The sequence below is a fragment of the Callionymus lyra genome, chromosome 10 (genome assembly GCF_982586985.1).
Source record: "Callionymus lyra chromosome 10, fCalLyr1.hap1.1, whole genome shotgun sequence".
NCBI classification, from domain to species: Eukaryota; Metazoa; Chordata; class Actinopteri; order Syngnathiformes; family Callionymidae; genus Callionymus; species Callionymus lyra.
Genome location: NC_141827.1, coordinates 17,188,946 through 17,215,780, shown reverse-complemented (window position 1 = coordinate 17,215,780; position 26,835 = coordinate 17,188,946). Strand labels below are relative to the sequence as shown.

General features: G+C 36.7%; 1 protein-coding gene and 1 pseudogene across 3 annotated transcripts in view; one reads left to right on the top strand and one right to left on the bottom strand.

Moving 5' to 3' along the window:
- fhit (fragile histidine triad diadenosine triphosphatase) overlaps nucleotides 1-25,685 on the bottom strand; it is a 172,666-nt gene extending 146,981 nt beyond the window's left edge. For 2 of the 3 annotated variants that reach the window (XM_087800524.1, XM_087800526.1), the window contains exons 1-2: nucleotides 25,551-25,685; nucleotides 13,473-13,557 (exon numbers count right to left, since the gene is read on the bottom strand). The gene's annotated coding sequence lies outside the window, so the exon portion shown is untranslated. The remainder of the gene's footprint in view (nucleotides 1-13,472; nucleotides 13,558-25,550) is intronic. The other variant, XM_087800525.1, reaches the window with a different exon arrangement.
- On the top strand, nucleotides 6,472-7,430 carry LOC148070584 (zinc finger BED domain-containing protein 4-like; annotated as a pseudogene).
- Nucleotides 25,686-26,835: the final 1,150 nt, after the last annotated feature.

Genomic DNA, 26,835 nt, shown 5'->3' with positions numbered 1-26,835 from the left:
TAGAAAGTGATTAAGTTAAATGATGACATTGCTGGTTCATTAATCTTTCAAGTGGAATCTGTTTTAGGGTTGAGTCGCCACAAGGCAAACAGCAACCATATTAAGTGTGAGTCTGGGATCATAAATGACAGCAATCCCACTGCCCCAGTAGTACGATGACCAGACTACTGTGGATACATCACTCGTACTGTGTTCTAAAGGGACTCTGTTCACAACATGTTGTTCTTTGTGTCCAGTTACGCACAGAGCTTTGAACATCCTCCCGTAGCCATGCTATTGATGGGTTATATCCAATTATTAAAGGGACTCAGTTAATTGATACACATTTTTTTTGAGAGTCATGTCGTTCATTAATGTGAAATTAAAGTTTAGGGGAAAATAAGTAAGGGTCCTGAAATAACTAAATAAGCAAGATGTAGAAGCATTTCTCTAGTTTAGCCATAGAATTCAGACACTTGACATTTTACTTGAAGGGTTATGCAGCTTTGCAACTTTAATATGAATATGCTGTACATTATATGGATTACTTTATTTTGAATAAAAAACAACTTAAAATAACTGAATTCAGTTGCTATTTAGTTGAATGTATATATGCAAAATACAATACACAGACAGTGTGATTATTTTAGAGTCAGATATTTTTTCATGCTCCATCACCATATACTACCCTCCCTTCCCAAGTGTCCAAAGCATAATGTACACAACGATATAAAGCAAGGCAATTACAGACAGATGTTGGCAGTGAAACACATCACTAACCTCTAGCTGCTCTACAGAGCATGATGCATATTTTCTCCTTACCCTTTGACAGTTTTATAGCAGCCATGTCGGTGACTGGTAATCATGTACTTTGCTTTCAACATTGCAAACTGAAAATCACAGAACATTATATTGCTGTGACATAGCATGAATCCTATATTGACAGTTTTTACTTCAATAAGAGGCACTAGGACAACATCTCACTTTCCTACAATGTAATCTCGAAACTTGGGTTTAAAGATGTGTTTTACATGTTGTTCATATGCAGGGCAGGCTCAGATTTTAGGAGAATTAAAGATAGATATGTTGGTCAAATGTCGTAAATGGAACAGTCAAGTAGTGGAGTAAGACAACTGATCAAGTTCATGGACCCAGTGCATAATTACATGAAAAGAACACGTTGCAATATCTTGCCCAACCTACACCCAAGTTTAGCGTCTACGATCATACCCTGATTGAAGAACTTTCCTTTTTTTTCAATAAAGTTTAATCGTTTTTAAGTTTATTTAACTGTGTATCTACTCAATGTAGATGCATAAATATTGATTGAGTACATAACAATATCAGCTGAAAAGAGGAGCAAATAAAAAAAAAAGAAGATGTTCATGGTGTTACCATCTTGGAGCTTTCTTCAGTAAACATATAAATACATACACACACACACAATATTTGTTGACAACATGAGCAGTTTCGTTCTTATTTCAGGACCTTAAACGTTTTGTGAATAGTTCTTTATACTTTCCAAGGCAATATGAATAAGAAAGTTGTCAAGGCTGCAAGAAAATTATAATCTATCAGAAAAAAAGGTTGCTACTTATTCAGACAAAAGAAGAAGGTAAATTGTGAAACTTCACCTACGTTGACACCAATTCTGAGGTGACATCAACTTCGAGGCATCACCAAACTAAAGGTCTGCATTTAAACTGTCCTTGAACATTCTTTGATCACACGTTGAACAACATAGCTGCTATCCAGTATATCAGCAGAGATATTTACATGTTTACTAAGACTGACATGGAAAAATATGCAGTTTTCTGTGTTCTATAATACCACTTTGTGGGGTGTAAGCAAGTTGGAACCACTGCCTGAGAAGGTGCCATGTAGAAAACTGTACAACCTTGGCTGTCACTGCTTTTGTACAACACCTTAATGCAGTTTGCTGAAGACATCAGTAGCTTCTTGCCTAGTTGGCTTGCCACTGAGCTGCCTCTTTGTTTACAAGTGTAATCAAAGTAACTTAATTCAACCTTCTCTCTTTTTTTCAATGTATGTTTAATTTTCCTTTATCATACAAATGGCTTAATAACTTATATCTAATATAATAATAATATTATACCTAATATCTTAACAATCAAAAAAAAAAGTGTTACTGTTAAGGTAATCATTTATTGTATTTTATTGAAAATGCATAAAAAAGGACATTGAAAGAATAATCGCATAAATAAGCCCAATCGCAATATTTCGGAAAATAATCGCATTATTATATTTTTCCAAAATTGTTCATCCCTACTGTATAGCATACCTAACTCAAGACTCGCACTGAAAGCAGTCGTAGTTTGAAGCTATAATCAGTATTTGTACACGTTAAACACGTTTCTAATTCATTTCTTAATAACTGGCCCAGCTACGTCAGTATAACAAGGGAAACATTATAAATGTGTAAAGGGTGCAATCCTAATTTGCTTTGCTTACAATGGCTAAATCACAGCTTCCAAAAAACAACAACCACTTGAGTGATGACCTACAAAGGTTTTGCTTTGTGCTTATTGCACTCCAGACAACTCTTAAAGGGTAACTAATGTTAACCTCACTCACTCAAATCTTTCAAATGTTGAAGTGTTCCTCTCCAAGATGCAGTAATTCCCTCATCGTGACCATGTTTTAAAGTTATAACTCTAAAGTTCTACCCGTATGAAATCTAAGCGAATGAGAGGCTATGAAAGTAGAAACTCAATAATGGCTTCCCTTCTCCTTCAGCCAGCTCTAATCACGCCCACTTTGTTTACACAACCAATCCCTTTGAGGTGGAGACTTCCAGGATTGATGATGCAAGGTGACAAACCTTGATGCTTGACCAATCACAGCAGAGTGGGTGTGGTTATGATAAACAAGATTTGACCTCAAGAAAAAGTGTTTTCAGTCGATGGGGCTTAGGATAATTTTCAAATTAGACAAATATTGATGAGTAAAGAATAAAGGTCCAAGACCAATTTGAGATACACTGAAAGACACTTGAACAACAGATTAGTTGCCTTTTAATGTTATTTAAAGGGAATTTTTCCTCATCTTTAATCACTCTGTGGTCGGTACATCACACTGCACCAGGGACTCCTAGTGAAGACTATACTGTTATTCATGAACATTAGCTACTCTTAATCCATGTCATATTTAGTTCACGCGTGGAGGAAAAAAATGGTTTAAGCAGGGTTTTCTTTTTAACAGACATAAATCATAGCATACATAATGTCATTTAAGCAAACCCTGATAACTAAGTTTGATGTATGAATTCTTTTGAAAAGTTTAATCTCCATACTTCCACTATGCTTGTGAAAACATCATCATTTAATGCTTGCCGATGCTTATTTGAATAAGCCGAAAGCTGCAAGACATGAATATTCAAATAACAGTGGAAAAGAAATGGGTGAACCTGCGAGATCTGCTTGCATCAAATCATTTGTAAAGAAATACCACTTTAATAAAAGCTTCAGTCCTGATAGTGGAAGTGTGAATGAAAAGTCTCACACACATTGGAATGAAATTGTATGGGAGAACTACTGACTTGATTTGCAAATAAGCTTAGATTAAACAATGACACTGACGCAGAAACAGTTTCGTCTTTTGAGGTCAATATGAATGCAGTTAATCATCAGCTTTCACGCTTAAACTTTCATTGTTAGACCATGATCCCATAATTTGTACTATTAACCCAGACTTCTGATTCTAATCATCGAGGGAACACGTTCATTAGTCGTTTAGTTATTGACAATTCTACGTTAGCAATCATGAAGACAGCTACTGACATAAAACTTTCAAGTTGGCAATGCTCCATGTTTATAAGTCCAAACATTTCTAAAGGTTGATCAACGTACAAACTGCTAGATCTACTGTAGTTTTTGTTTTACATTTCTGCTAGAATTTTTCTTCCAGAGTCAAGCCTGAGTCCAAAGTTCAGTACTGAGCTCTCTTCCTTAGAAAATCTCAAAAACAAAGGTCTGCATTGAAGATCCATTGCAACATTTACACTAAGGAAACAACCCGAGTTGAGGACACTTTTTAAACCCTTGACCATATTGGGTCAGTGCTCAATTTCCTCCACAAAACAAACAGATAAAGCGTCACTCACCAAGTGGTAGAAGGATAAATAGAAAGTTGACTATAAAAGACCAGGGACTCCAATTACTGGGTAAAATCTTGAAACATTTTTAACATATTCAACATCTTTGGTACATGATCCTATTGTGTTTTCCTATTACATTTGTTTCCAAGATGATTTTTTTTCACAATATATGTCTACAGAAATTTGGCAAAGGTGTGGGCAGGTGTCTATGTGTGTCCTCCCTGGTGTAGAAGGTTATTGTTGCAACAAAAAAAGACGCTCAGCCCACTTGTGCATTTTTGTATGCTCACAAGTTTTATGTGATGCTGTCCCATGAGGACCAATAGCGGGCACCATCTCTGTTTAAAACTGGGGAGAGAAGGGGGACTGGTGGGGGGTGGCCGTTAATGAGCAGATGGCATAGGAACACATGCATGCTCTCTGCAATCCATCTGGACCATCTTGCAGGTGAAAAGAAACTGTTCACTGACTTAAAATCTCTAGAGGGATTAAAAATGAAAAATAAAGAATCCAAGTGGGGGAAAGACGTGTGATCGCAAGATGAGCTTCCACGACAAGTAAATTGTGTTCTTGTTACAGAGTTAATATTGGAATGAAACAAGCTCACTTGAGGTTGGGCATTATGGAACACTGACTGGCTAGCCAGATGTTGTAAATGTGTTTGTGTAGCTGGATCTTAATTATTGTGTTTTGCACATTTCTATGAAAATGCAGAAAGTAAAGTAAAAAGTTATTTTTCTACGAAAGTTTATACATATTGATATTCAGTTATTTTAAGGACCCTAACTTATTTTCCCATATTGTTAAATAGTGTAACTACAATGTCCGCTTTACCATTTCTCTGCATGTATAGTACACAACAAAATCAAGATAAAGACTCATGTTGTGTCAGTTTATGGTTTTAACTTCATTTGGAAACATTGTCCCTGACCCACTGACTCACTAAAGCAGTTTGGTGGTCACATGGACACTCCCTGACTCTCCAGGCAAGTCGCCCAGATAACTCTGCTTTATCCCTTTATGTCACTTTAACGCCGCTGTACACAGCCTGGCAGGTAAAACATTGTCCTATAATGCATCCTTTCACTTTTTATGCTTCTTTCTGCACAAACAACCTCATCATTCATTCCCAACCATTCCGCCCTGTGTCCACGTATCTTCTTCTTCTCTCTTGACCATTACTCTTAATGATTTAAATACTTGAACTCTGTTTTCGCTACCTCTACTCCCTGCAACTTCACTGGTGTTCCTGAGGCGCCTAGTTTAAAACATTCTGTCTCATACGCTCCCACATGTCTTATTTTTTTCTAGGGATAGACCGATAATCAGCCGGACCGATTATCGGCGGCGATATTAGGCATTTTGAGGCATATCGGCATCTGCCTATTTGATTATCCGACGGAGATCAATTTAAAACTGGGATATTTTGGCTGTGCCTTTGACTCCTGTCACTACTCTGTCGCCAACTTTGCCCGACAGCAGGGAAGGCTGGGCATGCCATGCACACTACTCACACACACAGTGGAGAGGAGAAAATATTTCGCCAGGTGGGGAAGTAGATGTATGTTTACAAGGTAAGTTAAGATAGCAGACCCTCCCAAACTTGCGACCATTTTGCTCGACGCGTACACACCGACCCGCCCAGTCTGGCGGGCGTGCAGACTAGCGCATCTATCCCTTTCCCCTGATGATCTGAAAAAGTTGATAAATTTGTGGATAGTGACTTTTTAGAAATAAATTCGCTAAGAGGGTCTGAAAAGTTGCTAGATTTAGCGAGAAAGTCGCCAAGTTGGCAACACGGGAATAATAAACACACGTACACAACCTAAGTCATAAAGTAACTGCATTATAGAGCCTAAATAAACTGCATTGTGTTCAGGGATGAATACTCTCTCCTATTGCCATTGTGCTATTTTTCAGCTATCGTAACATTAATGGTTAGTAGTAATGTAGCAGCATCGTTTTGAATTATAGGGTCCCTCCTAACACATGTTGTTAAATATAACATTTGCATAATAAAATCAACTACAGGCTTCCGAAATGCTGTAATAAATTAAGCATGATGAGTTGAGCATATGTCAGCATGTGGCCCCACTTTTAAGTCTTTTTTTTTAAAACCCTTATTGCAGATGGATAGACTTAAGGGTGCAGTATGGAAGCGTTCCACTCAACCAACACCAGGGAAGGCAGTCTGTGACGGATGCAATGAAGTTGTCAGCATGGGAGCAACAATGGGGAAAAAAACATGAATACTTCAAACATATGGTCCCATCTTAGGATTCATCACCCCGAGTTGTTTGAAACGGCACAGATGAAACTGGAATCTGAATCTCAGGATCAGGCAACTTCAATAGACAACTTCAACAATAGAGGACATGTTTCAGAAACAAAGAAAGTGGACAAACTCAGATGACATCTTAAATATAAAAGTGATGCATGGGTCCAACACTGGGGAATATCTGAAAGAGACGTTCCTCAGTATGCTTGAGGACTGGAAGATAAGCAAAGACCGTGTAGCTCTAGTGATTCGAGACAGCGGAGCAAATATTGTGAAGGGAATGAGACTCGCTGAACTTCCAGACCTCAGCTGCACAGTACACCTTGCAACTTGTGGTGAATGATGGTCTGTCAAGTCAAAGAGACATCAAAGATATCATTGCAAAACCTAAGAAGTGTGCCACACATTTTCACCACTCCATTCTGGCCGAACAGCGTTAGCAAGACATTCAGAGGGAACTCGGCCTGCCAAAGCACAACGTAATCCAGGCTGTTCCAACGAGGGGGAAAATCAACGCTCCAAATGCTGCAAAGTATGCTGGAGCAAAAGCGTACTCTTACCAGTGGTGAACATGAAGGATTTGCAGGTCTCACTGCTCACCAGTGGGACCTTGTGTCCAGTTTAATTGAAACTCTTCTCCCAATAGAGGTAGTGACACTTCAGGTGAGCAACAGCAACCCATCAGCATCCTGCATCATTCCTCGCCTCACTGTGCTGAAAATGCTACTTCAGGATGATGAAGGGTCCTCCACAAAAGGCATCAGAACGCTCAGGCAAGCCATGAGGGAGAGCCTGGACAGGGGTTTTGCAGAAATAGAGGACACAAAAATCCTGGTGCTGGCCTGTCTCTTAGATCCTCATTATAAGAGTCATGAATTATCCTCTGTCAAGACATTGATGCAAGGCCAAAGGATGGTTGAAAGAGGAAGAGGATACCGCCACACAACAGACCACTCAAGAGGAGCAAGCTGCCACAGAAGGAGCCAGTATGGAGGAGCAGGCGGCTGCAGAGGAGGCCAGTGTAGAGGAACAGGCAGCTGCATATGGGACACATGAGAATGACAGAAACATCAACAAAAAGGCAACAGAGAGAAGACACATCCTTCCACAGTCGTGTTGATGAGATGTTCAGTTCTCTGCTGCCACCCCCACACTAGTGAACTGCGTTGAGGATGAGTTACATCTGTACCTCAAGGAGCCAGTGTACGTCAGGCGGAGATGGGGACCCACTCCAGTGGTGGAGATAGAATGAAGGGCGCTTATAGCTACTTGTGAAGCAAGCAAGAAGGTTTCTTTGTGCACCACCCTCGTCAGTTCCAAGTGAGCGCGTCTTCAGTGAAGTCTGCGATTCATAAGAGCAAGAGAAGCTGTCTCACTGCAGAGCAGGCTGAACAACGCTGTTTTTTGCACCACAATCTGGTCCTCCTCAATTGGGATTACTATATAATTCTACAATCAATTCTACAATTATTTCACAATCAGTTGTCTGTACTTAATAAAATAATGATGTTGATGATCTATGATGTTTAATAAAAAATTCATGCCAATATATTAAGTTTTACTGCAAATGAATATCAGCTCCAAATACCAAATGTATAAATTGTGACTGCTTTCATTTGTTTTTAAACCAAAATATATCCAAAAAACAGCTTTAATAGCTGCTGGAGTCAACTGTATCCTCTCATCCTGAGTCATCGATGGGATTTTGCGGAAGTTCAATGTTAATTTAGCTGCAGAGGATGTAATGAGTGGTTCCATCTAGCGGCTGGAAGTTTAAGTGCAACAGTACGTAAATATTTTTCATGTTAATTTAGACACATATTATTGAACTATAAACCATACAAAAAAAACTATGGTAAATTGTGATTTGCAAGCCAAAAATTAAGAAATGAAAATGTAAAAAAGTATTGATCTTGATTTGAGATGTCAGTTACACAGTTCCTTCTGTACAATGCATACAAATGATGCATGTTTTTAAGAGTTATTTTAAGATGTTATCTCAAATGTGTGAAATAATGTCCAGATAAGATAATATTGGATTCGATCAGATTAGATAGACTTTATTAATGCCTCCGGAGATCTCCTTCGGGAAATGAAATATTAAACAACAGAAATAATATACAACGTGCATAAAAAATGCAGGAGGTGGGAAATAATAATAAATAAAAGCACAGGGAGGTTGAACTCAGTCCATCAGAACAGATGGGGATCTGACAGAGATGGACACAGCCCACTCTTCGCCCTGGCAGCTGTGATGAAATGTTAAGTGAAAGTAAACACACATGGACTTGATGGATCAGCGTAGTCATCCTTTCACTTTCAGTTCTCCCAGGAGCCTGATCACTTTTATGTTCATGGAATCTAAACTTTCACACCAAAAAATAGAAATATGCGTAGTTCTCATTCTCTATCAGTTTTTAGTGCATCAGGTTTCTTTTCATATAGTGAGTATAGTTGTGGTACACAGCAATGTTTTCAATTTTAATACTTTTTTTTTTTTTTACAAAGGTAAAATGGTTGCAAGACTCCCACGCGCACTTTTAAAGATATCTTTATCCATACTATAAATGTGTGTACAGGTAATATCTGTACCCATAAACCACAAGGCATGTATTTTAAATTTAAGACTTGTATTTGTACTTTATTTTCTATTTGTACAAGTGCTAGTAACCTCTTGAATCTGCTGTGTGTCTCCTGCCGATACAGATATTCCCTTAACATAATTTAGAATAAAGTGTGTGGAATTTACAGTATGCACCCATGTTGGCGGCGAGTGAGGTGCAAAACAAATCTGTGTCTAACAAAGACAGATTTAAGGGGTCGTGTTCAAGTAATCTTTACTCCTACTCTTCGAAAAATATTTATTTTGGTTGTTTTACATAGACTTAAGACTTTCTTTTATTGTCATTGCCCAGAAAACACAGCAGTGAAACTGGCAACGACATTTCGTTTCTTGGCTACCGTTAAGAAACACAGCAAAGTCAATTTAAATAAAAAAGTATAAATATAAATATTAATTAGTTAAAAATAAAATTAGTGCAATATAGTTTAAACAGAATAATACATAACATTTTAAATATTGCATAGTGTAAGGAAATGACAACTTCACTGTAATCAATCATCTAGATTTAACACACATTTCAAATAGTCACTTGATTAACTGATAATCTTACATATTTAATTCATATTAAATAATCCTATTCTTGCATTGCATTCACTGACTGACTGCAACACATGGCCGAGGTCAGAAAGCCTCACACACACAGAAAGACTAAACAATCCCAGATTCCAAGAACATTCCAAGAAGAATGTGTGAACCTGTTTGAGAATTCACACTGAAGGACACAAGTCGCTGGGAAGAGACAGATTCTAGAAAACAACAACCTTCAGTAAGTTTCCACTACGATCACGTGCGACGGCCATCTTAGAATCAAGTGTTTAGAGTCACTGACCAATCCTACGTTCACATTTGACTAGAGGTGTTAACCTGAATATTCTACTATAAAGATCCACCATTTTGTGAGATCTTTGCGTTCTGGCATTCGAAGACGTCTGCGATAGATCTCTCTGCTTGCTAGAGATAGAATGTATATAAAAATATAAATAACGTATAATAATACATGTGCATGTCTTCCAATTCCACATGTGCCTCGTGCATGCACTTTCTTCGTAAAAAAGATCAAGGCTTATTCATTGGTTCACATGTCATGGCAGATGTATTGTTTGGTTTTGGAAAACCTTACATGAATGATAACTGCAGCTGCCAAGAATATCTTCCCCAGCACTTTGATTGACGTGAATAGGTATTAAAACACCTTTATCACCCCAATTTTACATAATGTCTTAGCTTTTAAACCATTGCGTGTATTTCCGCTTTGGCAAGTGTGAAGAAATCACGGGGTAATGATGAGTATCTGGTAAAAGCCCTTGCTTTCAGCCATCCATTTGACAGAAAAGCTTTCTGATTGCGAAAATTGCCTGACATGGGGTTGTGTATTGTGAAGTGCCAGGACCATTAAAGTACTACTCTATTAAATAAATAAAAGAAATGGAAGATTATAGTTCGATCGATAAACCTAAAATGCACAGTCGCGACAGAATTAGACAACCCTTGTTTCTCCGAACAGTATCTTTAATTATCTTCTCTTATTAATTATCTTTACAATCACAGTTTGGCAGTAAAATACCATTGTTGTGAATGTAAAAGCTAAAGCACATTAAGGTCATAATTTCCATTTATGGAAATTGGTTTCCATAGTAATACAATTTATCTGAGGTAGGTTCTGTCAGTATTGTTTTAGGACTTCTTTTTTTTTTTTTTTACTATTTGTAACATACCGAGTTACTCTTTTGTTAGTATTGTTTTGGGGGCTCAATTTTGCTAGTTGTAAAAGACCGAGTTACAGGGAAAATGTTGTCTTTTATAACAGAGGATCAACTTATTGTCATGATATACATTTTAAAATACATGTTGAATGTTTTGATTTTAGATAAAATATTTTAACACGAAAATGACACCAAAACTCACAAGACCAAAATAGTCAATAGTCAATAAGCGGTAGTTATTCGCACACATGCATAGCAAAATTGTTCCAAGAAAGCTCATTGTCCGAATCCTCCTTCAACAAATCACTAGAATTTTTTAGAGCTGAGTTGACATTTCAAGTTAACATTAAAGGCCGTTCATTAATATTCACAACAGTTAGACCAGTCCAGAAATACATATGCAGTGGTGGACGTCATTCAGGCCTTTGGGTCACCTTGATCCTAAAATAACAAGGGATAATATCATGCTCTGAATTATGTCATTCCAGCTATGTTTTAAGCCTCCACACTAGTCAAAGGTTGCCTTCTATGGAAAAGGTTAGGACATTTTAGGCTGTATTAGATCATTATTTAGAAGTTATTTTGACTATCCTCTCTGACCACATATAATGTTTGCATGCGGCAATAAAATAGTGACTTTCTTGCCAACACGTCTCTGTTTGATACTCTGCTGCAACAGTGATGGACAGGAACTCTGTATCGTCACTGCCGGAACCGTACATCTAGGATACCACCTGTCCGAACTTCTCACTGACTAATAATAATGCACAGCCCCACCACAACGAATACCACATTGCTAGCTGCTTGACGACTTATTTGTTCATGCATTTGGTGTTCAATGTAAAATTCATTGTCAAATTATCACCTTCGCCGTCTTAATTCACGAATCATTTGTCTTACTTAATTTGCTATAATATAAGATATAAAAACCAAACTATATATATATATATGTACACACTATATAAACTAACGTCTTTAATAAATGGATCTTGGACCTCTATTGTACTCATCAGTATTTTCTGTTCTGTAGAAAATGTGCTTAAGATATAATCTCAAGAAAAAACAAAGCGTTTTCAGTGGAATGGGCTTGTTTACCATAGTAAGTAAGAAAGTAAGTAATGGTTATTTCTAAAGCTCCTTTCTTGACCAGGGTCACAAAGCGATTTAACGATCAAAAATAAGACACAGTTATTATATATATAATATATACTTTAAAAGATCAAGACACATAAGACATACACAGGAGTCCCAGAATATCAAGGAAAAGCCTGAACGAATAAAAATGTCTTATGATGTTTCTTGAATGAGTCAGTAGATCCATGAAACACAGAGAGAGAGTAAGAGCTTTCCAAAGCTTAGGAGCAACAGCCTGGAAGGATTTCTCTCCTCTGGTCCGGAAGCGTCTGCGTGGAACCATCAGTACAAGCACTCTGCTACTGTCATAATAGGCTTCACTCTCGTTCGCTGAGATTCCAGAGACCTTATAAAGTAATAAATTCAAATCATCATTATGGTGATGGACTTACTGCATCTTGGAGAGGAAGACTTCAACATTAGAGTGAGTCAGGGTTGTTTACATTAGTAAGCCCTAAAAAATATACTTCCTTCAGAACAACTGTAATGGCATTTTCTTTTAAAACCTACCAACCAGAATAGCCATTTCCAAGTTTATCTCATTTTATTCCAGGAAAACTAATTTTAATTGAGTCAGTTCTTTACTCTTCCCTCTCTGACATCTCAGCATCGATTAATTGATGCCAAGTCGAACTATTGCCTTCCTCAGCCCATCACTTCCACCTGTCTTTCTCACGCTTGGTCCACCCTACTGGAGCACCTCCATGTTTACCCTTAAAACATCTTAAACATCTATAGCTAAGTCAAATCATTCTATGACTCTCATTCTCTGCTGCATCAGGTATACAGCACATATGTCCTAATGACTAACAGTGGCGGATACATTTATTTTGAGTAGATTTGAGAAGTACATTTTGAAAGTGTTACTCTTAAATGAAGCATAAAACCTGTTAGCCGAGCAGAACAAGCGAGAGACGTAAACACTCTGAATGAAAGAAACAGAATAAAGTGTTTTCAACACATATACATTCTGAAAAGGTATGTATATTTGAATTTAGACGAGAGCAGTACGCGCACACACAGACACACCATCAAACTGTGTAAGTTATAATATATGAATATTTATGACAGGAAATGCACTTAAATACAAGAGAAACTAAAACAAAAATATGCAGTAAGAAAAGTCAGAATGAGTGACCAGTATTTTCACCTTTCTCATCGAAAACATGACTGTATAAATGTCAGTGACATCACCTGCTGCTTAAAACTTGATTGGATAAAACATTTAACGTTATATTTGACAGAGGAAACCACGCAGCCAAGAGGATATAATATTACATGACATAAAACATACATTTCATTTTAGTGAAAATGTTGAGGCCAGTAGTGAATCCCTTGCCCTGAGGGTCCGCCACTGAATTGAACAGTAGTTATACATCCAGTGTGATAGTATTATAAACTACCACTGATGTGTCTTTTCCAAGTATATTTTTAACTGTTCTATTATTTTACGATCAAGTTAATAATCCAGATTTTATTTTTCTATTTTAAGTTTCGATTGACGGACTGTATCAAACTATTGGAACGAAGCAAATAACGCATTCTCGTATATAACTTCCTCGCAACACTTCCTCTATCAAATAAAAATCAATGGCTCAACCAATTGTTCTGACGGACTAGCGCAGTAAATACACTTACCTTCAACCTCGCAGTTTCCCACGATCTCGCAGCCAGGTAATTAGAAGCAGGATGGAGCAATCGATGGAGACAAGCCACACTTGAGCTGCAGGGATGAGGGAAAGACAATAACAAGGCAGGTTTAATTACGGAAGGGTCCACAGCACTAATAAGACTGTGTTGTCACGTTGTAATCAAACATATTGGGGGTCACAAGATGGCTGCTGCGTTTAAGTAGATGACACAAGTGACAAATCTAGCAGAGAGTCACCATTTTAATAGGACTGAACAGATAAAATCCTAAATGGGTTTTCATGCCTCTGGCTCAAAAAAAAAAAAAAAAAAAATCTAGTAAAATACTTTGAAAATAAAAATTGAAGAAGCGTGATTTCCACAAGAAAATTGCAAAAAAAAAAACTAGGAACAACTGGAGTAACAATGGCAAATAGGATAAAATCAAGACTCCAAGATGGTCTAGCCCATTGGTTAGTATAAGTAAGCATCTGGTTAGCCAGGAACAGCTAGATAAACAGATTTTTCACCAATAAAAAGTATCGTGGGGGGAAAAACCCGACCACTGAAAATGCAGTAAATAAAAATACAAATACTCCAAAAAAATATCAAGTATTACGAAGAATGGAAAAAAATCAACAACAACATGCCAGAATCAGTGGAGACAGGATAGATTTGCCAGATTGAAGGCAAGAGTAAAAATATTATATATTCTGTACCAGCAGAAATTAATTATGATAATACCCAGCGGCTCGTTGAAGATTTTATACACAACAGGGTGGAAAGCAGAGAGTTTATTATTCATCAGAGAGCCTGGAAAGGGTCATATTGGACTCAGGAAACATTCTCAGGGTAGTTTGACAGGTTAAAAAACACGTCAAATGAACAAACCAAGATTACCCATCCAAAGTCTAGGAGACGTTGCAATGGTAGATTCAAAAATATTAATAATAATAATAATTATTATTATTATTTCTGGAATTATGGGCCGTCACACAGAAGAGAGCTCAGTTACAGGATGTTTAATAAATGGTATTGATTAAAGTCAACAGACAATATTTTTAAAGGTTGTCTTAATTCTGGTCATTTTCATTTTCCCTCTCAGTATCACAGCAGATGTTTAAAGGTTGTTACATACCAACGTTGTTAACATAAAAGATCATATGCAATATTCAATTAGAAGTACTCACAATGCATACCACTGCCAAGAAGCTCATACCATATTTTGTTTGAGAAAGGGTTGAAAAACTGTAAAGGCTGACAGCTGCTAAGCTGTTGCCAAACTATCACCACTAGACTCCGAGTCATGCTGGGTTTGCTGCAGTAGCAATATTTTTATTCTGTTTTAACAATATCACTTATTGACCCTTAAACGATATTAGATAACCAAAAACAATACTTTTTGTCATTACAGTTTTCAAGGGGATTTCTTTGGCTTATTTAATTATATGCTTCATGTCATAAAGTCAAGATCTCTCCATTACTGTTGTGGAAAAGGTTATGTGAGCTTCAGCAGTCAGATGTTGTGAAACTAAGGTTATTTTACATCATCCTCAATTTACACACCATCTAAATGATCGGTTCCTTGACCCAATATTTTCTGCAATTGTCAAAAATATTTTATTTTGCAAACAAGGGGTCAGACAATTGGTGAATAAAACATAACCGCATTGCCAGATGTAATCATGATTTTTTACAACCCGAGGTTTCAACAGCAGAGTCTCATTAAGTTGTCTTGAACATCGTCCCTAACTGTCTTTTTAAGGACCTCCTTTACCGCAGCCATGAATCTCAATTGTTGTCTACCTCTTCTTATTGTACATGGTACCTCCCCTATCCAACATTCTCTGTCCAACATTTGACCCATCTCTCTTTACTACATGTCCAAACTGTCCAGTCTAGCCTGTCGAACGTCATCTCCACACTGTCAAATATGCTGGACCTCTCACATATATATATATATATATATATATATATATAATCTTGTTCTTCCTGTTCACTCTTAAAATAAAACAACCGTATTTTCAACTCTGCCACTTCCGACTCCATCTGTCTTTGTGTCAGAGCTACTGTCTCTAAACCATCCAGGCAGGCCTCACCACGGTCCTGTATCTTGTGTTGTGCTTCAGCTTTTCTTTTGCACGCTTACATTTTGGGGAGAAGAAAAGTAATATATTCTTGAGTGTTTGTGCAAATGAGTTCGGGATTGAAATAAAAACTTGGTGATCTTTCAAATTAAGTGCCTCTGTGTGCTATCGTGGAATATTTGGTTGGCACAGCAGCCTCTATTGATTCTCTCGACATGATTGATTCACTTGCACTGTTTAAAGTGCACTGTTAACATTCCTACCTGTCGTGTGCACAGATGCAGCACAGTGTCAAGCACATTTCATTCACCTAGATCGGATTCACCATTGCTCCGCTTTATTTATTGTGGTAGAAACTCTGTCCAGATAAAAAAAAGTCCAATATGACATATTGTAAATTGTAACTAAATAGAAGGTCATGTACTTAATGAACCTAATGTATGGAAAATATACCTAATAATAAGGAAAACAAATTGAGTTTGATTTTATTTACATATCTAAAAAATATTGAGTAGGAGTATTTAGGTAGAGTAGATGATATCATGCATTCAATTGTCATTGTTCACAGAATACACAACCATTTTAACTGGATTTATACAGGATTAATTGTCTCGGCTTTGATACACAGTTTAAGATAAAAAAGATGGAAAAGTTTATTGGAAAAATGTTACTTATTTAGATTTGCTTCTATGAGCAGCGCCAAGTCAGAAATAGCCATAAAGAAAGAGAAGTGGATATGTTCCCCGGTGGGCTCGCCATCTGGAAGAAGGGTCATTGAGGTTGGGCACCATGGGGATTAGTCACCAGTCAAGTGCTGAAGCAAGGCAGTCTGGCCTGCAGTTTTTTCAACTGCATCAACTGCTAGAGAGACTTTTTTTTATTAACTGGTCATTTATGTTGACTCTTTCGAGTCCATTATTTATTCATGGTTTGAATTAATTTTATAATTGATAGGCCGCACGACCAACCATGTGATTGCAACCTACATAGTGGAGAGACTTACTTCTCACTGAGTTTCAGTACAGACAAACAGAATGGAACTTCAATAGTTTTCATAGCTAAGCCCTGTTATTTTGGTTCTTAATACAGTATATGAAAAGGCTGAAGTAATGTTTATTAGTTAGGAATTTAAATATATCTAGAGACCAACATTATCCATTATTTATCCAGCCACTTTTATGCAAAGCTACCTGACACCTTGTTTTTGTCCCTTTTAAGTCCAAGTACCAGCCTCAAATGAGAATTTAACTTTCACCTAATTTACACTTGAATGGGTATTTGGCGTTTTGATGATGGAAAAGTTTGGTTTAAGGTGTAAAAGCCGAATTGCTGAGGCAAATGTTGGAGGCAAATGCAGAAAGACAAAGCAGATGATTTGGCCAAGTTTCTCCAGCTGCCGTCAGTGGAGGATGCCTTTTAAAGCCCATTCATCGTGACATCCGCTTTCCCAGAAGACTGAGATGAGCACAGATTCTGGCGTTTCTGTTGATAGACTGGCAAAGGCCTTGTATAACAACAGCCTCCAGTCCTCCCATCACATCCCAGATGAGGCCCTTGCCAGCCATTTCCTTGTCCTTCCATTCCAAAGACTCCCAGGGGTGACAGGGACTGACTGGGTGGCTGATAGCGAAAGAGTAATTAAAAGGGCTGATGAGAGTGACAGAAAGAGGACACCCAAGGAGAAAACTAGGGAAGACAAAGTGCAAGATGAATAAAAGGAATAGCATGAGTGAGACTGAATTAGTGTAGATATCACACAGGTCAGTCTGTTCCCAAAAGTGGTATTATAGCTCAGTTGAATACTTTAGTGAGTTTTGTTTTTTACACGACTCAACTTATGTGAAGTAGACATTTCTCAGGCTGTGATCTGATCTTCTTGCTCAAACAACTTCTGAACTGATACAACATGAATCACAGCAGAAGATATCAAACACACCTTTCTAAACACTGTGACAAAGTGAACCAGGCAATATTTGAAATACCTCAACTGATGCAATTAGACAAGGCGCTTTCAGAAATAAGTCTTTAAATATAAAAATGCCTTGAAGGATTTATTTAATCTTTTTATAGGCTCGCCATAGAACCAGCTACGCATTACAAATACACATATAAATGACTAAAACTGGCGTTTTAAGTTGTCTGGCTTTTTTTTATTTGTGAAGATTATTGATTTGCTTTTAAGGCTTTATTTTGATGTACACTAGTTGAAAGCATTTGTTGTTTTATTGTAACACTTCACTTGTTTAAACTCCTCCTACATACTTTTTACTACTGACAACGCCATATGTGACCCATTACATGACCTCATTCATAAATGGATGAAAGGTCGATATACTTGTCGAGAAACTAAATAGAGATACATTTCTTAAAATGAACATTATGGTATGTAATCAGATTCTTGTAAAGGTCCAAAGCCAAAAAATAAGAATGATTAATCGGCTCTCAAAGGTCAGTATGTAAAATATAATAGCCAATCTAACTAAGTACGGCTTCTTCGCATAAAACTATTAGTTGCTGGTGAGAGGAGAATGATGGATAAGACATGGTATACTTTTTACAAAAGGGCAACAGAGCCCTAGAAAAAGGATACAATGAGAAAAGCAGAAAAAGAGTGAGGAAAGGCTAGAGTTTGCATCAAGAAAGCATTTAAGCAGTTACATGAAGAAAAAAAAAACAATAGAAGAAAGAAGCTCTTGAAATATAGTTTTTTTTATAGGAATATTCATGGATATCTACAGACACACAACAAATTATATATATATATATATTGTATATGTTGTGAAGGGAGGGAATGTCATATCTCATGGAACATATACAGAGACACACACACACACACACAATAGGTCTAGTCACCACAGCCTTTACACTCACACTAGGACGTATCATGCTTCTGCAAAAAATAACATTATTAGTACTCGATGTTACACCTAAACTATTTAAATGTTCATCTTTTGTAAATTGTAATATTCAACAGTTGAAATGCCTATTTATTAAAAGATTTTTTCTTTTTTCTATTGTGTACATTCAAAATGGGATTTTTAAGAGTTAGTTAACATTCCGGGCGACCAGATGTCTGAGGGGTACACGAAAAAATAGAACCACTATACTTTACTATAAGTTCAAAACAAAACATCAGTCAGGTTTAGCTGAAATATTAATCAGTGGTATAATCAGTGTTAATATTGAGTAATATATGTGTAAATTATAATCAAGCTTTACGAGTACCAGGTTGAAAATAGTATTAAAAAGTATTGCAACTCCTTATCAATTATAGACTAAAATTATGAAACCATGGTTTTTATTAATGAAAGGACCCCTTAGTTACTTTCTTAAACAGCTTGTATACTTCTGTTCAACCATTTTTAATACTAAAAACATGTACATTTTGGGATAAATGACACTCAGTGTATTATTCATGTGTGAAAATACTGAACGGCTTGTGTAGACTACATTCTAACTGTTTAAAATATTGCAAAAATATAACCTTATTTGGCATTTTAAAATTGATAAAAAGCAATTTAAACCATGATTCATTTTGTGGTATATCTTATTTAGTCTCAAACTCAATTGAATCATCCTTTTAAGAGAGGCGTGGGCTCAACATTTGACATGTTCTTAATCTTAGCAGAATAAGGTCCTGGTCCAAAATAAATGAATGGCATTAACTTGTACACAGCTAGACGAGAGCTGAAGAAATAAATATTGTCAATTAAAGCTATTTCGGAGAATAGAGCCACAAGTAAAAGCCATGAACAAAAGAAAGAAAGGTTAAATCACAAATTGAAAGGATGTCTAGCCTTTAAAATGTATAGCCATCCAACATTAACAGAGACACACTGAGAGCTTCGTGTTAAAAAATATTGCTGCCAGTATGATCACAAATTGCTACATGCCCACTCTCCCGCTAAAGATCGTAATATCTCACCAAGTAAAGAGTAATGGCTATATTCTAATAAAATGGAATTTGACATGCTCAGCTGCATTAATAGCCTCTGGTTATACATGTATTCTTGATGATACATGAAATCTGGCATTTACTGCAGCTTATACAGCACTTTGAGACCGCTGGAAGAATTTGTTCTGCAATTTGACATTTAAAGGAAATATATATATATATATATATATATATATATATAAGAAAGACAATGCTGAAGACATTTCTCAGAAATATCAAGTTATTTTAAACTGCAAGCTTTCAACAGTTGATGTGCATATAGACGAAGAAAAGGTTATACTTCGAGTATTTAACAACTTGGACATTTAAAAAAAAGAAGTGGAACTGGAATCCAAAAAGTCACAGATAATATGAATTAATATTAAAAAACAAAGAAGTATAATTGATGAAAATATAATAAGCCAATAGGGGATGATTCTTCTTTTTACAGCAGACTAAGTTCCAGCTAAACTGGATTCAGCAAATCAGTATTGGTGGCATTTTAACCCGCCAAAGATAAATTATGCTTCGTTTTTAAAGGATAAAATTTCAGTTAAAATTAAATTCAATGGCTGAGCTAAATGTTCTGGGGGGGAAATATCTAGGTTGTACAACTGAAGTTACATATTTTATAAAAAGGTGTTTTTTTCCATCTCTATACCGTTTTTTACATTTTTTTTTAAAGGCAATGGTTCTGAAATTGCAGTTCCATTTATCACCATCTTGACTGTAGTACTGAGGGAAGGTTCTCAATCTTCCAGGAATAAAAAAAAGAAACCGCGTTTCTTATGTGATTCCTGCTATAAGACTTTTTTTCCCATTAAAAAAAATTATATAATTTGACTGTGCTGTTGAATTATGCAAGCTGACATGAACATATAACACATCCATTTGAATAAAACTCAACTGAAGTGTCTCTAAATCTGATTTGGAATTTTAAACAAAAAAAATGTCATCCTTTGAGCTGATGTGTGAAGAATTTCAAAGTCCCTCTCTTGACAGCCCGAGTTACTTTAACAATCAGGTAATATAAAGAGATGCCTTCCACGAAACATTCCAGTGTGACAGACCGTGTGGCTTAGTAGAGACAGTCATATCTTATAAGTATTCACACATGCTTGGTCGCCTCCATCTGTGCCCGAGGCAGCTGACAAAAACAAGCAATGGTTCATAACTTCACTGACACGCTGGTTCCACATTCCCTTGCACTTACCTTCCTTTCCTTTTTTTTTTTTTTAACTTTTGTCTGCTGATTTGCAAAAGGTAGTTGAAGATATTCCTTGAAAGACACAATGCCGGGTTTTTAATAAAATTCCCTTTCTCAGTTAAATATACATTTAATGTAACGGCTAGACATCATTATTTTCTGTGGGATGGAAACTTTACGTTGCCAAGAATACACTGAATTGAATTAATCTCTACCTGGAGAGCCTGCATTCTCACTTATACAATAGAACTCAGAAAGAACATTCCACATTGAATTTCAATTACGTATTCATCAACACATATATATATATATATATCTTTTCCTAACACATATTTCTTTCACAAGTACGTTGATTATTGAACGCATCCTAAACTGATCTCAAAGAAGATTTAATAGTCTGGGTAAAAAGTGCTCTTGTGTCTATTTTTATCAACTACAGTGATGATATAGACATGTTGCCGTTTGTGATCAAGTTTCCTGAAGATTGAGGACAAAAACAAAATAATGAAATAAAACATATATATATATACATTGGTCCCTTATATCGTGGTTCACCTTCGACTGTATGGATCGGACAAGCCCCTGTGATTTATTTCCTGATCGGGTCAGTGAACATAAAAAAAAAAACCTGTGTTCTGGTTCTTCGTTGTCCAAAGGACTACAGAAGGAGTCAGTAGACTCCATCAAGCTCAAAGAGAGAGAAAGATCGTTCCAAAGTTTAGGAGCAACAGTCTGGAAGGATTTCTCTCCTCTGGTCCTGAACCGTGTTCAGGAACCATCAGAGCCGGAGCTGGGGTGTAAGTCTGGATCAGATCACTGATGTAAGGAGGAGTCTGACCATGAATAGCTCTCAAATTAAGAACCAGAAATTTAAAGTTGATCCTGAAAGAACTGGCAGCCAGGGAAGAGATTTGAGGACAAAGAAATGTGAGTTCTTTTACTAGAGCAGGTCAGAATTCTTGCTGCAGAGTTTTTTATCAACTGCAGGTGAGACAGCTTATTATTTATTTATTTATTGTAGCTTTTCAGACTGACAAGGTTACGAAACGGTATGTAGTATTCATGAGTTTATTTGATATCTGACTGCTATAGGTCTATATATAGTTTATACACTTTCACATGAAATTTTAATGCAGTGCATTGAAAGTCCTTGTCTTTAAACAGTTTTGTATCTCTGGGGCCTTTGTACTTTTTCAATTCCTGATATGATGATCGCTGATTGACTGAAAATGTACGTTATAAAATGAGGTCAGCATGGGCTTCCTAATTTGAGGATAAACTGGAAAAAATAGAAATGGAAAAATGAACTTTCTACACAAAACAAATTTACTGAAACAATTCAATGAATCAAATGGGAATAAAATATTGAGAAAAAAAATGCTGCAATGGCTAAGTGGGGATTTAAGAAAGATTTCCAAGAACTTGGTCTGTGGAGAAAATAAAGGTGGACAAAGGTGAGTTGGATGTAAATATTAATTTGCAGCAATACGTGGTTTGAAAAAAATCGACAAAGTGTAACACATTGATTGGAATACATTGAAATATTTAAAGTACTCCAAAGCTTTTAAATACATTGCCCATGCTGCCCTCTTCTATTCAGAAAGTTGAGCAGTTTCACCATCTCTACAATAGTTAGCTCAGATTCTGAAAGCCCTTCCTTGCAAAAGTATATTTGGAAAAAACAAAAGAGAATGAAACGTGAATGTTCGTTTATGTATTTATTTGGGAATCGCTCTATGAAACGCAGATAAACATCCTCAATGGGCCACATTGTTCTTAGTGACTGGAATGACAACAAAAAAATAAATCCTTGGATCTTGAAAGCATCTGGTTAGCGTATAAACAAGCTGACACAATGTAGACAAGCTGGGAATATTCAGACCTTTGAGAAAACGGACAGGGCTTTATTGAATTATGCATGAAGCAGAAACAGCCAATTCAACAATGCTAGCTATTGTTGTCGTTTGTATAAATGCTGCATAATTGAAACAAGCGCTTTACATTATGCATCAATGTTCACAAATTTCCAAGTGGAATTACGACGCTGGAGGAGCAGCGGAAAAGGAAAGGAAGTAATATGGTGGCAGTTATCTAATGATAGGTACTGTTAATGCTTTATGTTAATGTAGTCGCCTGAGCTCCACTGCACGCACGTACATGTATCAATGCATCCAGGCTTCTCAAACAACACTGCTTTTTCACATCAAACTTAATATACCATCTTTTTTGCTCACACCCCAAAGCTGTTTTGCATAGTAGGCACACATTATATAAATATATTTGTTGTATTGTTTTGGCCACAGTTGTCAAATTTGGTTAAGTTTTATGCAAGTCTCATATGTCGTCGTCTAATGATGGCTAAATTCCAGTCTCTAAAATGTCCTTAAAACTTAACATTAACTTAACAACAAAATAAAGATAAGAGCAGACATATCTATCATCTAAAGGGAATATGATAATAAAAGTGAAATTATTCATTAGGGATGTTAGAAAATATAGTATTGGCGATACATCCCAAGTATCTTCTCCACAGTACTGTATACATTTTATTTTATTTATTTTAAATATTATTCATATTTAAATAATTGAATAATTATATTAATAATATTTACGCTGTGATCATTTTTGGCCGCAGTCAATATTAGGACTGTGTATTGGCAAGAATCTTGTGACGATACGATATATTGCAATACTGTAGTAACAACAATATATTGTTTCTTTTAAGGAAGAAAAAATGTAAAGAAAAAAAAAACTTTTTCTGGCTTTTACAGCAAAGAAATGTGCAAATACTTTCTCGGATCAAATGTGCTTGTAGGAAAGTGCTTCTCAAAATATAAAAAAAACATGTAAACTTATATAAAAAATGAAGTTCATTAACAATCTCAAACATCCTGGAGAAACATGCAGGATCCAGTATCTGTCAGTGTTTCATTTTTTATACTTAAACGTTGTTTAGAAGCCAAAATTAAGTTCAAAAATCAGCTTTAAAAGCTGCATGTGATGTCAGTTTTGTTTTTTTTAAATACCAATACAGTGCTATTGTATATCGATACAGCATCGGGGTACAAATATTGTGATATCGACATTTTCTTACACCCCTAGTCGTTATGTCCTCCACCGTTAAAGGAACATTGAAATCCCGCAATGACTGAGGACGAGAGGATACAGTCAACTCCAGCAGCTTTTAGAGTTGATGTTTCTGAATATTTTGGTTTGAAAACACATTTTTTTTACTTTGTCAAGAGTCATGCGGTCTGTAAATTCTGCAACACCAGAGGAAAGAAATCGGAAAATACAACAAATATATCCTTGTTTCTAATTTATTGCGATATATTATTGTATCTTATCTTCATCTTATTTTGATACATCTCGTATCGCCAGACTCTTGTCAACACACACCCCTATTGTCCATGAATTTAAATGTATGAGATTGATCTTTATGTATTGTTCTTGTAATACTAGTGATAACTTGCAACTTATTTGGGCAAGTAAGAGTAACTCTTAATTATTGTTTAATACATTATTAAGTTCTTAAAACTTGATTTGATTGAGATAATATATTAATAGCTTTGTTTAAAGGTATACAAAATGATGTATCCTCATAATTTATTTTTCCATTTTTCAGAATCATAATTGAATGCTTCACTCTACATGCTTTCTGTTTACATTTTAAAGTGAATAAGAATGAAATATTCATTCATTCATTGACAACCGCTTTATCCCGGGATCGGGGTTGCGGGGAGACTGGGCCCTATCGCAGAATCATAGGGCGAGAGGCAGGGGACACTCTGGACAGGATGCCAGTCTGTCGCAGGACACACAAAGACAGACAACCATTCACACACGCTCTCATACCTACGGACAATTTCACAAAGTTCTCAATTAACCTCTGTATGTTTTTGGACTGTGGGAGGAAACCGGAGTGCCCGGAGTAAACCCACGCAACACGGGGAGAACATACAAACTCCACACAAAGAGGTTGCCTCAGCCTGGAATTGAACCAGCAACCTTCAACCTTAAATCCAAAACAACACATATTTTACATTAAAATTATTATACACGAAGAACGAAGCAAGACACAGGGGCTAAAAGACGGAAACCCCCACCCGAGAACATTTGAATGATTAGATGACAGGAAGACAAATTAGGAAGTTCTCTCTACGCGGAATCGGGACACAGGGAACTTGAAAGAACCATTTGGCCGGAAAGGACAACCCCCTGGGCGAGAAAATTTTCCTTAAATATAGCGATGTTTGTACAGATCAAGACAGCTTACAAGAAAGCTTGTATTTTGTTTGACTTGGAGCGGCGAAAAAACGACCCGTGACACACTCTTGATTGTCCATCTTTCTCCACGAAGCGAAGTATAAGAACCGAAAGTGCCGTCGTGTTGGAGCGACCGGAACGGACTCTGTGTTTTGACCGTTTTACATTAAATATGTTTAAATTGGTTGTATAAACATATATATGAAGTGATTAAATGTACTTTTTTTAAAGCATTATTCTATGTTTGTGTTCTAATACACCAAGAGTGTATCATCAACTTTTATCTAGCGGACATAAGAAAACTACAGACTGCCTACAAACGCGCACGGATGACGTCAGTCGGCGAGTAAATCTAACGTCATCTCCTCCTTCATAGAAACAAACGAGTGTCTGACTTTAGCTCGACTGGTCTGTTATGCTGCTGTCTGTCAACTCGGCTGTAGTTATAGGAAACCGATCTTTAACGTGACGAATATGTCGAGTGAAGCTTAAACGGAATAACTGACTGTCAACTGTATAAACTCCACCAATAATGTTTCTGGACAGATGATGACAGTTAGCTTTGCTAGCACTGTTAAAAAGGACTGACTTACCGTGTTCAAAATATGCCGAGAATGTTTGACTTTTACCTCCGAGTGTTTTAATAACACGCTGTAACAAAATAATACTGAACCTACCGTTGAATTAACTTATCTCGTTTCTATTCGCCGGCATGTGTAGGAAGTCGTTTGTTTACACTCACCGCGTCATGGAGCCCGGGCTTGCAAATGCATTGTGGGTAGTGTAGTTCACATTAGAAGCGCATGTGAAGATGTTCCACTGTGAGATATAGCTTCACCATTTGTATAGCTGAAGTATAATGATGTTTAAAATCAAATCAACCTATATTAACCCAAAATGAAATAGAAAATTCGATTCAATACCATGATTCTGAAGATTTAAGCGAACCATCGGTGTTAAAACAAAGTGTTCAATCTTGAAGTCTCTTAAAATGTGAATCAATAGAAGTGTCAATAAAAAACATTTAAAAAAATACATACTGCAAGAATGTCATCACAACATTAATTGTTTCCACCCACTATGTATTTGAACATAACACCCACCCACCCACACAAAGACACACACACATATCAAATAAAACAAATGTTTTTTATTTTTTATTTAAGTCAACAAAACCCTGTATTGTCTAATAAAATGCAGGTTCTACAAAAGGTGCTTCACTGTTGGTCAACCCTCAGAGCCTCGTTCTGAAAAAGCTCAATGTAGCCGTTTTACCTATATAGGAGTGATGGATACCAGCCCAACTTCCTCCAATTGAGACCAAGCTAAAAAAGGGTGGGCAGCTGGGCAACATTGTTAAAGGGTTTAGCACCATTCTTACAACCTGGATTATTTCAGATAATCCAGGGGTTCTATTTGAAGGTTCCACGCCATCTAACCGAGGCCCATGCGATTTACTCTCTTTGAGTGTACGGTATACGTGAAGACACAATAACAAGGCTGGTATAGCAAGGAATTATGTTTACTCCCAGCATGTTGCACGCACACACACACACAAAGCATTAGATCAATGCAATCGCAAACTCACAACCACAAGGTGAAGCCAGTTGCTGCAGTTGACATTTCAATGAGATACAGTGACCCTGAAACTGGAAATTATGGACATTATTCAAGACCTGTTCCCACAGTGTCCATCAAGCTGAAGACCAGGCCGATTGCCTTCACCTGGCTGTCCTCCTCTTCCGCGTCTACTACCTGCTGCATTTGCGGTTATTATTTGTATCTTGAACTGTGCCATCATTAGTCAAAATAAGTTTTTCAACTGCCCTTTCTTTGGTGGCCTTAATCTCAACCACTGATGACATGAACAAGGGAAGT